Here is a 16513-nt window from a genome sequence, read left to right on the forward strand (position 1 = left end):
TGTTTGCGACGCCTCTGTTTACAAGAACCTCGTTTTCCATACAAGTTCAATATCACAGAAAGTGAAAAAATGGATAAAGAACTTGTGGTACTTAAGTACAATGCAGTATCACTCAGCAATGAAATCTATGTCATCAGGCCCTTAGCAGCACAATGAGTGGATTCAGGTATGATGATTCTAACTGAAATAAGTCACACAGAAAAAGAAACATCATAAGATATCAGTAATACACGGAATGGAAACTTGGCTACACAGGAACTGAATTACAGAAAAGAACAGGGTCTCAAATTTAGAAAACCAACTTATGCTTGCTTAAGGGCAAAGGTGAGTTGGGGTGCTGCATAAAACCAGAGATTGAAATGAGCACAGATAAAGTTCCTTAAGCCAAATATGGAATAGACAAGAGCTACTCCTTGCTCAATGAAATGGACTCAACACCACATATTAAACGCCTAAGAATGTACCTGACTAGTAAGTATCTTTAAACCTATGGATTGCTATATCTCCGAAAGAGAATCAAGCATGTGTACAAGGGCATAAACGCAGCAGTGATAGGATTGGAGAGGTTCGGTGAGCAAATGAAGACCCTTTGAAGTCATATTGCATGGTTCCCATTCCACGGGTTTCAACTACCCAGGTTTAAGGTATTCTTCCTTCAGCTAAAACATGCATGTGGAACCTAGAGTATGATCAACCATGTGATCGGGAGACGTGTTCAAATATGTCTCAGTTTTCGTACCCTGGTACTCGGGTGCAACATTCCAGACGCTTTACTAACACTCTCCTGACTTGGAGAGTCAGTCCCTTTAACCTCCTGTTTGGCCCAGTTTGCAATTTCTGCGGAAGATGAACAGGAATAGCGAGAACCAATCAGAGACTAGCTGGAGGTGTCTGGACGGGCAATTTTAACTCGCATTTCCCACCAGGAAGACGAATTAACCAAAGGCTCTGCGTGCCATGCCGGAACCAGATTAGGGCCTGAAGCCATCCTGCGGTGTTGCGGCCAGGTCACAAGAAAGCGAGTTGAAGAAAGGAGCTCAGGGGCACTGTAATTCACAAACCTGCAGAGTTATAAATGACAGCTATCGTCCAAAAATATACTGAAGTAAGGCTGCCAAGAGGACTTGAAAGCGGGGCAGAATTGCAGGAAACCGATTTCAGGAGGTAGACTGGAATTGCATTGAAAGCATAGGAAAAGAGGCAGAACGTCCACAATGATGCACTTGGCCAAAAAGGGCGTATGCGTTTTTTCCTGAATATATTCAGGAAAAAACGCATACGCCCTTTTTGGCCAACCAAGCAAGCTTGCAAAGGAAATCTGCACTACAATGAAGTCTCACTTCCCCCCGGTCAAAAGGGCCATCTGAAAAAAGTGTAAAATCCAGAAAGGCAGGACAGGCCATGGAGAACTGGGAGCCTTGTTATGCTGATGGGCGGGATGTAAATTGCCAACAGACACAGGGGAGAAGTGTATGGTGTTTCCTGAAACATCTAAAAAACAAAGCAACAGAGCCTAGGGCACTTCCACTTATGGTCCTATAGCTTAGGGAAGTTAAAATCAAAAAGACACAGCCACCCCAAAGTTTGGGACGCCTCTGTTTACAAGAACCTCGTTTCCCATACAAGTTCAATATCACAGAAAGTGAAAAATGGATAAAGAACTTGTGTTACTTACGTACAATGCAGTATCACTCAGCAATGAAATCTATGTCATCAGGCCCGTAGCAGCATAATGAGTGGATTCAGGTACAATGATTCTAACTGAAATAAGTCACACAGAAAAAGAAACATCATAAGATATCACTAATACACGGAATGTAAACTTGGCTACACAGGAACTGAATTCCAAAACAGAACAGGGTCTCAAATTTAGAAAACCAACTTATGCTTGCTTAAGGGGAAAGGTGAGTTGGGGTGCTGCATAAAACCAGAGATTGAAATGAACACAGATAAAGTTCCTTAAGCCAAATATGGAATAGACAAGAGCTACTCCTTTCTCAACGAAATGGACTCAACACCCCATATTAAACGCCTAAGAATGTACCTGACTAGTAAGTATCTTAAAACCTATGGATTGCTATGTCTCCGAAAGAGAATCAAGCATGTGTACAGGGGCATAAACGCAGCAGTGATAAGATTGGAGAGGTTCGGTGAGCAAATGAAGACCCTTTGAAGTCATATTGCATGGTACCCATTACACGGGTCTCAACTCTCCAGGTTTAAGGTATTCTTCCTTCAGCTGAAACATGCATGTGGAACCCAGAGTATGATCAACCGTGTGAACGGGAGACGTGTTCAAATATGTCTCAGTTTTCCTCCCCTGGTACTCGGGTGCAACATTCCAGACGCTTTACTAACACTCTCCCCAGTTGGAGAGTCAGTCCCTTTAACCTCCTGTTTGGCCCAGTTTGCAATTTCTGCGGAAGATGAACAGGAATAGGGAGAACCAATGAGAGACTAGCTGGAGGTGTCTGGACGGGCAAATTTAACTCTCATTTCCCACCAGGAAGAGGAATTAACCAAAGGCTCAGCGTGCCGTGCCGGAACCAGATTAGGGCCTGAAGCCATCCAGCGGTGTTGCGGCCAGCTCAAAACAAAGCGAGTTGAAGAGAGGAGCTCAGGGGCACTGTAATTCACAAACCTGCAGAGTTATAAATGACAGCTATCGTCCAAAAATATACTGAAGTAAGGCTGCCAAGAGGACTTGAAAGCGGGGCAGAATTGCAGGAAACCGATTTCAGGAGGTAGACTGGAATTGCATTGAAAGCATAGGAAAAGAGGCAGAACGTCCACAATGATGCACTTGGCCAAAAAGGGCGTATGCGTTTTTTCCTGAATATATTCAGGAAAAAACGCATACGCCCTTTTTGGCCAACCAAGCAAACTTGCAAAGGAAATCTGCACTACAATGAAGTCTCACTTCCCCCCGGTCAAAAGGGCCATCTGAAAAAAGTGTAAAATCCAGAAAGGCAGGACAGGCCATGGAGAACTGGGAGCCTTGTTATGCTGATGGGCAGGATGTAAATTGCCAACAGACACTTGGGAGAAGTGTATGGTGTTTCCTGAAACATCTAAAAAACAAAGCAACAGAGCCTAGGGCACTTCCACTTATGGTCCTATAGCTTAGGGAAGTTAAACTCAAAAAGACACAGCCACCCCAATGTTTGCGACGCCTCTGTTTACAAGAACCTCGTTTTCCATACAAGTTCAATATCACAGAAAGTGAAAAAATGGATAAAGAACTTGTGGTACTTAGGTACAATGCAGTATCACTCAGCAATGATATCTATGTCATCAGGCCCTTAGCAGCACAATGAGTGGATTCAGGTATGATGATTCTAACTGAAATAAGTCACACAGAAAAAGAAACATCATAAGATATCAGTAATACACGGAATGTAAACTTGGCTACACAGGAACTGAATTACAGAAAAGAACAGGGTCTCAAATTTAGAAAACCAACTTATGCTTGCTTAAGGGCAAAGGTGAGTTGGGGTGCTGCATAAAACCAGAGATTGAAATGAGCACAGATAAAGTTCCTTAAGCCAAATATGGAATAGACAAGAGCTACTCCTTGCTCAATGAAATGGACTCAACACCACATATTAAACGCCTAAGAATGTACCTGACTAGTAAGTATCTTTAAACCTATGGATTGCTATATCTCCGAAAGAGAATCAAGCATGTGTACAAGGGCATAAACGCAGCAGTGATAGGATTGGAGAGGTTCGGTGAGCAAATGAAGACCCTTTGAAGTCATATTGCATGGTTCCCATTCCACGGGTTTCAACTACCCAGGTTTAAGGTATTCTTCCTTCAGCTAAAACATGCATGTGGAACCTAGAGTATGATCAACCATGTGATCGGGAGACGTGTTCAAATATGTCTCAGTTTTCGTACCCTGGTACTCGGGTGCAACATTCCAGACGCTTTACTAACACTCTCCTGACTTGGAGAGTCAGTCCCTTTAACCTCCTGTTTGGCCCAGTTTGCAATTTCTGCGGAAGATGAACAGGAATAGCGAGAACCAATCAGAGACTAGCTGGAGGTGTCTGGACGGGCAATTTTAACTCGCATTTCCCACCAGGAAGACGAATTAACCAAAGGCTCTGCGTGCCATGCCGGAACCAGATTAGGGCCTGAAGCCATCCTGCGGTGTTGCGGCCAGGTCACAAGAAAGCGAGTTGAAGAAAGGAGCTCAGGGGCACTGTAATTCACAAACCTGCAGAGTTATAAATGACAGCTATCGTCCAAAAATATACTGAAGTAAGGCTGCCAAGAGGACTTGAAAGCGGGGCAGAATTGCAGGAAACCGATTTCAGGAGGTAGACTGGAATTGCATTGAAAGCATAGGAAAAGAGGCAGAACGTCCACAGTGATGCACTTGGCCAAAAAGGGCGTATGCGTTTTTTACTGAATATATTCAGGAAAAAACGCATACGCCCTTTTTGGCCAACCAAGCAAGCTTGCAAAGGAAATCTGCACTACAATGAAGTCTCACTTCCCCCCGGTCAAAAGGGCCATCTGAAAAAAGTGTAAAATCCAGAAAGGCAGGACAGGCCATGGAGAACTGGGAGCCTTGTTATGCTGATGGGCGGGATGTAAATTGCCAACAGACACTCGGGAGAAGTGTATGGTGTTTCCTGAAACATCTAAAAAACAAAGCAACAGAGCCTAGGGCACTTCCACTTATGGTCCTATAGCTTAGGGAAGTTAAAATCAAAAAGACACAGCCACCCCAAAGTTTGGGACGCCTCTGTTTACAAGAACCTCGTTTCCCATACAAGTTCAATATCACAGAAAGTGAAAAATGGATAAAGAACTTGTGTTACTTACGTACAATGCAGTATCACTCAGCAATGAAATCTATGTCATCAGGCCCGTAGCAGCATAATGAGTGGATTCAGGTACGATGATTCTAACCGAAATAAGTCACACAGAAAAAGAAACATCATAAGATATCACTAATACACGGAATGTAAACTTGGCTACACAGGAACTGAATTCCAAAACAGAACAGGGTCTCAAATTTAGAAAACCAACTTATGCTTGCTTAAGGGGAAAGGTGAGTTGGGGTGCTGCATAAAACCAGAGATTGAAATGAGCACAGATAAAGTTCCTTAAGCCAAATATGGAATAGACAAGAGCTACTCCTTTCTCAACGAAATGGACTCAACACCCCATATTAAACGCCTAAGAATGTACCTGACTAGTAAGTATCTTAAAACCTATGGATTGCTATGTCTCCGAAAGAGAATCAAGCATGTGTACAGGGGCATAAACGCAGCAGTGATAAGATTGGAGAGGTTCGGTGAGCAAATGAAGACCCTTTGAAGTCATATTGCATGGTACCCATTACACGGGTCTCAACTCTCCAGGTTTAAGGTATTCTTCCTTCAGCTGAAACATGCATGTGGAACCCAGAGTATGATCAACCGTGTGAACGGGAGACGTGTTCAAATATGTCTCAGTTTTCCTCCCCTGGTACTCGGGTGCAACATTCCAGACGCTTTACTAACACTCTCCCCAGTTGGAGAGTCAGTCCCTTTAACCTCCTGTTTGGCCCAGTTTGCAATTTCTGCGGAAGATGAACAGGAATAGGGAGAACCAATGAGAGACTAGCTGGAGGTGTCTGGACGGGCAAATTTAACTCTCATTTCCCACCAGGAAGAGGAATTAACCAAAGGCTCAGCGTGCCGTGCCGGAACCAGATTAGGGCCTGAAGCCATCCAGCGGTGTTGCGGCCAGCTCAAAACAAAGCGAGTTGAAGAGAGGAGCTCAGGGGCACTGTAATTCACAAACCTGCAGAGTTATAAATGACAGCTATCGTCCAAAAATATACTGAAGTAAGGCTGCCAAGAGGACTTGAAAGCGGGGCAGAATTGCAGGAAACTGATTTCAGGAGGTAGACTGGAATTGCATTGAAAGCATAGGAAAAGAGGCAGAACGTCCACAATGATGCACTTGGCCAAAAAGGGCGTATGCGTTTTTTCCTGAATATATTCAGGAAAAAACGCATACGCCCTTTTTGGCCAACCAAGCAAACTTGCAAAGGAAATCTGCACTACAATGAAGTCTCACTTCCCCCCTGTCAAAAGGGCCATCTGAAAAAAGTGTAAAATCCAGAAAGGCAGGACAGGCCATGGAGAACTGGGAGCCTTGTTATGCTGATGGGCGGGATGTAAATTGCCAACAGACACTTGGGAGAAGTGTATGGTGTTTCCTGAAACATCTAAAAAACAAAGCAACAGAGCCTAGGGCACTTCCACTTATGGTCCTATAGCTTAGGGAAGTTAAACTCAAAAAGACACAGCCACCCCAATGTTTGCGACGCCTCTGTTTACAAGAACCTCGTTTTCCATACAAGTTCAATATCACAGAAAGTGAAAAAATGGATAAAGAACTTGTGGTACTTAAGTACAATGCAGTATCACTCAGCAATGAAATCTATGTCATCAGGCCCTTAGCAGCACAATGAGTGGATTCAGGTATGATGATTCTAACTGAAATAAGTCACACAGAAAAAGAAACATCATAAGATATCAGTAATACACGGAATGTAAACTTGGCTACACAGGAACTGAATTACAGAAAAGAACAGGGTCTCAAATTTAGAAAACCAACTTATGCTTGCTTAAGGGCAAAGGTGAGTTGGGGTGCTGCATAAAACCAGAGATTGAAATGAGCACAGATAAAGTTCCTTAAGCCAAATATGGAATAGACAAGAGCTACTCCTTGCTCAATGAAATGGACTCAACACCACATATTAAACGCCTAAGAATGTACCTGACTAGTAAGTATCTTTAAACCTATGGATTGCTATATCTCCGAAAGAGAATCAAGCATGTGTACAAGGGCATAAACGCAGCAGTGATAGGATTGGAGAGGTTCGGTGAGCAAATGAAGACCCTTTGAAGTCATATTGCATGGTTCCCATTCCACGGGTTTCAACTACCCAGGTTTAAGGTATTCTTCCTTCAGCTAAAACATGCATGTGGAACCTAGAGTATGATCAACCATGTGATCGGGAGACGTGTTCAAATATGTCTCAGTTTTCGTACCCTGGTACTCGGGTGCAACATTCCAGACGCTTTACTAACACTCTCCTGACTTGGAGAGTCAGTCCCTTTAACCTCCTGTTTGGCCCAGTTTGCAATTTCTGCGGAAGATGAACAGGAATAGCGAGAACCAATCAGAGACTAGCTGGAGGTGTCTGGACGGGCAATTTTAACTCGCATTTCCCACCAGGAAGACGAATTAACCAAAGGCTCTGCGTGCCATGCCGGAACCAGATTAGGGCCTGAAGCCATCCTGCGGTGTTGCGGCCAGGTCACAAGAAAGCGAGTTGAAGAAAGGAGCTCAGGGGCACTGTAATTCACAAACCTGCAGAGTTATAAATGACAGCTATCGTCCAAAAATATACTGAAGTAAGGCTGCCAAGAGGACTTGAAAGCGGGGCAGAATTGCAGGAAACCGATTTCAGGAGGTAGACTGGAATTGCATTGAAAGCATAGGAAAAGAGGCAGAACGTCCACAGTGATGCACTTGGCCAAAAAGGGCGTATGCGTTTTTTACTGAATATATTCAGGAAAAAACGCATACGCCCTTTTTGGCCAACCAAGCAAGCTTGCAAAGGAAATCTGCACTACAATGAAGTCTCACTTCCCCCCGGTCAAAAGGGCCATCTGAAAAAAGTGTAAAATCCAGAAAGGCAGGACAGGCCATGGAGAACTGGGAGCCTTGTTATGCTGATGGGCGGGATGTAAATTGCCAACAGACACAGGGGAGAAGTGTATGGTGTTTCCTGAAACATCTAAAAAACAAAGCAACAGAGCCTAGGGCACTTCCACTTATGGTCCTATAGCTTAGGGAAGTTAAAATCAAAAAGACACAGCCACCCCAAAGTTTGGGACGCCTCTGTTTACAAGAACCTCGTTTTCCATACAAGTTCAACATCGCAGAAAGTGAAAAATGGATAAAGAAGTTGTGGTATTTACTTACAAAGCAATATCACTCAGCAATGAAATATATGTCATCAGGCCCTTAGCAGCACAATGCCTGGATTCAGGTATGATGATGCTAACGGAAATAATTCACACAGAAAAAGAAACATCATAAGATATCAGTAATACACGGAATGTAAACTTGGCTACACAGGAACTGAATTACAGAACAGAACAGGGTCTCAAATTTAGAAAACGAACTTAGGCTTGCTTAAGGGTAAAGGTGAGTTGGGGTGCTGCATAAAACCAGAGATTGAAATGAGCACAGATAAAGTTCCTTAGCCAAGTATGGAATAGACAAGAGCTACTCCTTGCTCAACGAAATGGACTCAACACCGCATATTAAACGCCTAAGAATGTACCTGACTAGTAAGTATCTTAAAACCTATGGATTGCTATGTCTCCGAAAGAGAATCAAGCATGTGTACAGGGGCATAAACGCAGCAGTGATAGGATTGGAGAATTTCAGTGAGCAAATGAAGACCCTTTGAAGTCATATTTCATGGTACCCATTCCATGGGTTTCAACTACCCAGGTTTAAGGTATTCTTCCTTCAGCTGAAACATGCATGTGGAACCTAGAGTATGATCAACCATGTGATCAGGAGACGTGTTCAAATGTGTCTCAGTTTTCGTACCCTGGTGCTCGGGTGCAACTTTCCAGACGCTTTACTAACACTCTCCCGAATGGAGAGTCAGTCCCTTTAACCTCCTGTTTGGCCCAGTTTGCAATTTCTGCGGAAGATGAACAGGAATAGCGAGAACCAATGAGAGACTAGCTGGAGGTGTCTGGATGGGCAAATTTAACTCTCATTTCCAACCAGGAAGAGGAATTAACCAAAGGCTCAGCGTGCCGTGCCGGAACCAGATTAGGGCCTGAAGCCATCCTGCGGTGTTGTGGCCAGGTCACAAGAAAGCGAGTTGAAGAAAGGAGCTCAGGGGCACTGTAATTCACAAACCTGCAGAGTTATAAATGACAGCTATCGTCCAAAAATATACTGAAGTAAGGCTGCCAAGGGGACTTGAAAGCGGGGCAGAATTGCAGGAAACCGATTTCAGGAGGTAGACTGGAATTGCATTGAAAGCATAGGAAAAGAGGCAGAACGTCCACAATGATGCACTTGGCCAAAAAGGGCGTATGCGTTTTTTCCTGAATATATTCAGGAAAAAACGCATACGCGCTTTTTGGCCTACCAAGCAAGCTTACAAAGGAAATCTGCACTACAATGAAGTCTCACTTCCCCCCTGTTAAATGGGCCATCTGAAAAAAGTGTAAAATCCAGAAAGGCAGGACAGGCCATGGAGAACTGGGAGCCTTGTTATGCTGATGGGCGGGATGTAAACTGCCAACAGACACTCGGGAGAAGTGTATGGTGTTTCCTGAAACATCTAAAAAACAAAGCAACAGAGCCTAGGGCACTTCCACTTATGGTCCTATAGCTTAGGGAAATTAAAATCAAAAACACACAGCCACCCCAAAGTTTGGGACGCCTCTGTTTACAATGACCTCGTTTACAGTACAAGTTCAACATCGCAGAAAGTGAAAAATGGATAAAGAAGTTGTGGTATTTACTTAAAAAGCAATATCACTCAGCAATGAAATCTATGTCATCAGGCCCTTAGCAGCACAATGAGTGGATTCAGGTATGATGATTCTAACTGAAATAAGTCACACAGAAAAAGAAACATCATAAGATATGAGTAATACACGGAATGTAAACTTGGCTACACAGGAACTGAATTACAGAACAGAACAGGGTCTCAAATTTAGAAAACCAACTTATGCTTGCTTAAGGGTAAAGTTGAGTTGGGGTGCTGCATAAAACCAGAGATTGAAATGAGCACAGATAAAGTTCCTTAAGCCAAATATGGAATAGACAAGAGCTACTCCTTGCTCAACGAAATGGACTCAACACCCCATATTAAACGCCTAAGAATGTACCTGACTAGTAAGTATCTTAAAACCTATGGATTGCTATGTCTCCGAAAGAGAATCAAGCATGTGTACAGGGGCATAAACGCAGCAGTGATAAGATTGGAGGGGTTCGGTGAGCAAATGAAGACCCTTTGAAGTCATATTGCATGGTACCCCTTCCACGGGTTTCAACTACCAATGTTTAAGGTATTCTTCCTTCAGCTAAAACATGCATGTGGAACCTAGAGTATGATCAACCATGTGATCGGGAGACGTGTTCAAATATGTCTCAGTTTTCGTACCCTGGTACTCGGGTGCAACATTCCAGACGCTTTACTAACACTCTCCCGACTTGGAGAGTTAGTCCCTTTAACCTCCTGTTTGGCCCAGTTTGCAATTTCTGCGGAAGATGAACAGGAATAGCGAGAACCAATGAGAGACTAGCTGGAGGTGTCTGGATGGGCAAATTTAACTCTCATTTCCCACCAGGAAGAGGAATTAACCAAAGGCTCAGCGTGCCGTGCCGGAACCAGATTAGGGCCTGAAGCCATCCTGCGGTGTTGCGGCCAGGTCACAAGAAAGCGAGTTGAAGAAAGGAGCTCAGGGGCACTGTAATTCACAAACCTGCAGAGTTATAAATGACAGCTATCGTCCAAAAATAGACTGAAGTAAGGCTGCCAAGAGGACTTGAAAGCGGGGCAGAATTGCAGGAAACCGATTTCAGGAGGTAGACTGGAATTGCATTGAAAGCATAGGAAAAGAGGCAGAACGTCCACAATGATGCACTTGGCCAAAAAGGGCGTATGCGTTTTATCCTGAATATATTCAGGAAAAAACGCATACGCCCTTTTTGGCCAACCAAGCAAACTTGCAAAGGAAATCTGCACTACAATGAAGTCTCACTTCCCCCCGGTCAAAAGGGCCAGCTGAGAAAAGTGTAAAATCCAGAAAGGCAGGACAGGCCATGGAGAACTGGGAGCCTTGTTATGCTGATGGGCGGGATGTAAATTGCCAACAGACACTCGGGAGAAGTGTATGGTGTTTCCTGAAACATCTAAAAAACAAAGCAACAGAGCCTAGGGCACTTCCACTTATGGTCCTATAGCTTAGGGAAATTAAAATCAAAAAGACACAGCAACCCCAAAGTTTGGGATGGCTCTGTTTACAAGAACCTCGTTTACAGTACAAGTTGAACATATCAGAAAGTGAAAAATGGATAAAGAAGTTGTGGTATTTACTTACAAAGCAATATCACTCAGCAATGAAATCTATGTCATCAGGCCCTTAGCAGCACAATGCGTGGATTCATGTATGATGATTCTAACTGAAATAAGTCACACAGAAAAAGAAACATCATAAGATATCAGTAATACACGGAATGTAAACTTGGCTACACAGGAACTGAATTACAGAACAGAACAGGGTCTCAAATTTAGAAAACGAACTTAGGCTTGCTTAAGGGTAAAGGTGAGTTCGGGTGCTGCATAAAACCAGAGATTGAAATGAGCACAGATAAAGTTCCTTAAGCCAAATATGGAATAGACAAGAGCTACTCCTTGCTCAACGAAATGGACTCAACACCCCATATTAAACGCCTAAGAATGTACCTGACTAGTAAGTATCTTAAAACCTATGGATTGCTATGTCTCCGAAAGAGAATCAAGCATGTGTACAGGGGCATAAACGCAGCAGTGATAAGATTGGAGAGGTTCGGTGAGCAAATGAAGACCCTTTGAAGTCATATTGCATGGTACCCATTCCATGGGTTTCAACTACCCAGGTTTAAGGTATTCTTCCTTCAGCTAAAACATGCATGTGGAACCTAGAGTATGATCAACCATGTGATCAGGAGACGTGTTCAAATGTGTCTCAGTTTTCGTACCCTGGTGCTCGGGTGCAACATTCCAGACGCTTTACTAACACTCTCCCGACTTGGAGAGTCAGTCCCTTTAACCTCCTGTTTGGCCCAGTTTGCAATTTCTGCGGAAGATGAACAGGAATAGCGAGAAACAATGAACGAGTAGCTGGAGGTGTCTGGATGGGCAAATTTAACTCTCATTTCCAACCAGGAAGAGGAATTAACCAAAGGCTCAGCGTGCCGTGCCGGAACAAGATTAGGGCCTGAAGCCATCCAGCGGTGTTGCGGCCAGGTCACAAGAAAGCAAGTTGAAGAAAGGAGCTCAGGGGCACTGTAATTCACAAACCTGCAGAGTTATAAATGACAGCTATCGTCCAAAAATATACTGAAGTAAGGCTGCCAAGAGGACTTGAAAGCGGGGCAGAATTGCAGGAAACCGATTTCAGGAGGTAGACTGGAATTGCATTGAAAGCATAGGAAAAGAGGCAGAACGTCCACAATGATGCACTTGGCCAAAAAGGGCGTATGCGTTTTTTCCTGAATATATTCAGGAAAAAACGCATACGCCCTTTTTGGCCAACCAAGCAAACTTGCAAAGGAAATCTGCACTACAATGAAGTCTCACTTCCCCCCAGTCAAAAGGACCATCTGAAAAAAGTGTAAAATCCAGAAAGGCAGGACAGGCCATGGAGAACTGGGAGCCTTGTTATGCTGATGGGCGGGATGTAAATTGCCAACAGACACTCGGGAGAAGTGTACGGTGTTTCCCGAAACATCTAAAAAACAAAGCAACAGAGCCTAGGGCACTTCCACTTATGGTCCTATAGCTTAGGGAAATTAAAATCAAAAAGACACAGTCACCCCAAAGTTTGGGACGCCTCTGTTTACAAGAACCTCGTTTACCGTACAAGTTCAATATCACAGAAAGTGAAAAATGGATAAAGAACTTTTGGTACTTATGTACAATGCAGTATCACTCAGCAATGAAATCTATGTCATCAGGCCCGTAGCAGCATAATGAGTGGATTCAGGTACGATGATTCTAACTGAAATAAGTCACACAGAAAAAGAAACATCATAAGATATCACTAATACACGGAATGTAAACTTGGCTACACAGGAACTGAATTCCAAAACAGAAAAGGGTCTCAAATTTAGAAAACCAACTTATGCTGGCTTAAGGGTAAAGGTGAGTTGGGGTGCTGCATAAAACCAGAGATTGAAATCAGCACAGATAAAGTTCCTTAAGCCAAATATGGAATAGACAAGAGCTACTCCTTGCTCAACGAAATGGACTCAACACCGCATATTAAATGCCTAAGAATGTACCTGACTAGTAAGTATCTTAAAACCTATGGATTGCTATGTCTCCGAAAGAGAATCAAGCATGTGTACAGGGGCATAAACGCAGCAGTGATAGGATTCGAGAGGTTCGGTGAGCAAATGAAGACCCTTTGAAGTCATATTGCATGGTACCCATTACACGGGTCTCAACTCTCCAGGTTTAAGGTATTCTTCCTTCAGCTAAAACATGCATGTGGAACCCAGAGTATGATCAACCGTGTGAATGGGAGACGTGTTCAAATATGTCTCAGTTTTCCTCCCCTGGTACTCGGGTACAACATTCCAGATGCTTTACTAACACTCTCCCCACTTGGAGAGTCAGCGCCTTTCACCTCCTGTATGGCCCAGTTTGCAATTTCTGCGGAAGATGAACAGGAATAGCGAGAACCAATCAGAGACTAGCTGGAGGTGTCTGGACGGGCAAATTTAACTCTCATTTCCCACCAGGAAGGGGAAATAACCAAAGGCTGAGCGTGCCGTGCCGGAACCAGATTAGGGCCTGAAGCCATCCTGCGGTGTTGCGGCCAGGTCACAAGTAAGCGAGTTGAAGAAAGGAGCTCAGGGGCACTGTAATTCACAAACCTGCAGAGTTATAAATGACAGCTATCGTCCAAAAATACACTGAAGTAAGGCTGCCAAGAGGACTTGAAAGCGGGGCAGAATTGCAGGAAACCGATTTCAGGAGGTAGACTGGAATTGCATTGAAAGCATAGGAAAAGAGGCAGAACGTCCACAATGATGCACTTGGCCAAAAAGGGCGTATGCGTTTTTTCCTGAATATATTCAGGAAAAAACGCATACGCGCTTTTTGGCCTACCAAGCAAGCTTACAAAGGAAATCTGCACTACAATGAAGTCTCACTTCCCCCCTGTTAAATGGGCCATCTGAAAAAAGTGTAAAATCCAGAAAGGCAGGACAGGCCATGGAGAACTGGGAGCCTTGTTATGCTGATGGGCGGGATGTAAACTGCCAACAGACACTCGGGAGAAGTGTATGGTGTTTCCTGAAACATCTAAAAAACAAAGCAACAGAGCCTAGGGCACTTCCACTTATGGTCCTATAGCTTAGGGAAATTAAAATCAAAAACACACAGCCACCCCAAAGTTTGGGACGCCTCTGTTTACAATGACCTCGTTTACAGTACAAGTTCAACATCGCAGAAAGTGAAAAATGGATAAAGAAGTTGTGGTATTTACTTAAAAAGCAATATCACTCAGCAATGAAATCTATGTCATCAGGCCCTTAGCAGCACAATGAGTGGATTCAGGTATGATGATTCTAACTGAAATAAGTCACACAGAAAAAGAAACATCATAAGATATGAGTAATACACGGAATGTAAACTTGGCTACACAGGAACTGAATTACAGAACAGAACAGGGTCTCAAATTTAGAAAACCAACTTATGCTTGCTTAAGGGTAAAGTTGAGTTGGGGTGCTGCATAAAACCAGAGATTGAAATGAGCACAGATAAAGTTCCTTAAGCCAAATATGGAATAGACAAGAGCTACTCCTTGCTCAACGAAATGGACTCAACACCCCATATTAAACGCCTAAGAATGTACCTGACTAGTAAGTATCTTAAAACCTATGGATTGCTATGTCTCCGAAAGAGAATCAAGCATGTGTACAGGGGCATAAACGCAGCAGTGATAAGATTGGAGGGGTTCGGTGAGCAAATGAAGACCCTTTGAAGTCATATTGCATGGTACCCCTTCCACGGGTTTCAACTACCAATGTTTAAGGTATTCTTCCTTCAGCTAAAACATGCATGTGGAACCTAGAGTATGATCAACCATGTGATCGGGAGACGTGTTCAAATATGTCTCAGTTTTCGTACCCTGGTACTCGGGTGCAACATTCCAGACGCTTTACTAACACTCTCCCGACTTGGAGAGTTAGTCCCTTTAACCTCCTGTTTGGCCCAGTTTGCAATTTCTGCGGAAGATGAACAGGAATAGCGAGAACCAATGAGAGACTAGCTGGAGGTGTCTGGATGGGCAAATTTAACTCTCATTTCCCACCAGGAAGAGGAATTAACCAAAGGCTCAGCGTGCCGTGCCGGAACCAGATTAGGGCCTGAAGCCATCCTGCGGTGTTGCGGCCAGGTCACAAGAAAGCGAGTTGAAGAAAGGAGCTCAGGGGCACTGTAATTCACAAACCTGCAGAGTTATAAATGACAGCTATCGTCCAAAAATAGACTGAAGTAAGGCTGCCAAGAGGACTTGAAAGCGGGGCAGAATTGCAGGAAACCGATTTCAGGAGGTAGACTGGAATTGCATTGAAAGCATAGGAAAAGAGGCAGAACGTCCACAATGATGCACTTGGCCAAAAAGGGCGTATGCGTTTTATCCTGAATATATTCAGGAAAAAACGCATACACACTTTTTGGCCAACCAAGCAAACTTGCAAAGGAAATCTGCACTACAATGAAGTCTCACTTCCCCCCGGTCAAAAGGGCCAGCTGAGAAAAGTGTAAAATCCAGAAAGGCAGGACAGGCCATGGAGAACTGGGAGCCTTGTTATGCTGATGGGCGGGATGTAAATTGCCAACAGACACTCGGGAGAAGTGTATGGTGTTTCCTGAAACATCTAAAAAACAAAGCAACAGAGCCTAGGGCACTTCCACTTATGGTCCTATAGCTTAGGGAAATTAAAATCAAAAAGACACAGCAACCCCAAAGTTTGGGATGGCTCTGTTTACAAGAACCTCGTTTACAGTACAAGTTGAACATATCAGAAAGTGAAAAATGGATAAAGAAGTTGTGGTATTTACTTACAAAGCAATATCACTCAGCAATGAAATCTATGTCATCAGGCCCTTAGCAGCACAATGCGTGGATTCATGTATGATGATTCTAACTGAAATAAGTCACACAGAAAAAGAAACATCATAAGATATCAGTAATACACGGAATGTAAACTTGGCTACACAGGAACTGAATTACAGAACAGAACAGGGTCTCAAATTTAGAAAACGAACTTAGGCTTGCTTAAGGGTAAAGGTGAGTTCGGGTGCTGCATAAAACCAGAGATTGAAATGAGCACAGATAAAGTTCCTTAAGCCAAATATGGAATAGACAAGAGCTACTCCTTGCTCAACGAAATGGACTCAACACCCCATATTAAACGCCTAAGAATGTACCTGACTAGTAAGTATCTTAAAACCTATGGATTGCTATGTCTCCGAAAGAGAATCAAGCATGTGTACAGGGGCATAAACGCAGCAGTGATAAGATTGGAGAGGTTCGGTGAGCAAATGAAGACCCTTTGAAGTCATATTGCATGGTACCCATTCCATGGGTTTCAACTACCCAGGTTTAAGGTATTCTTCCTTCAGCTAAAACATGCATGTGGAACCTAGAGTATGATCAACCATGTGATCAGGAGACGT

This window comes from Delphinus delphis, chromosome 3 (genome assembly GCF_949987515.2).
Source record: "Delphinus delphis chromosome 3, mDelDel1.2, whole genome shotgun sequence".
Taxonomy (NCBI): domain Eukaryota; kingdom Metazoa; phylum Chordata; class Mammalia; order Artiodactyla; family Delphinidae; genus Delphinus; species Delphinus delphis.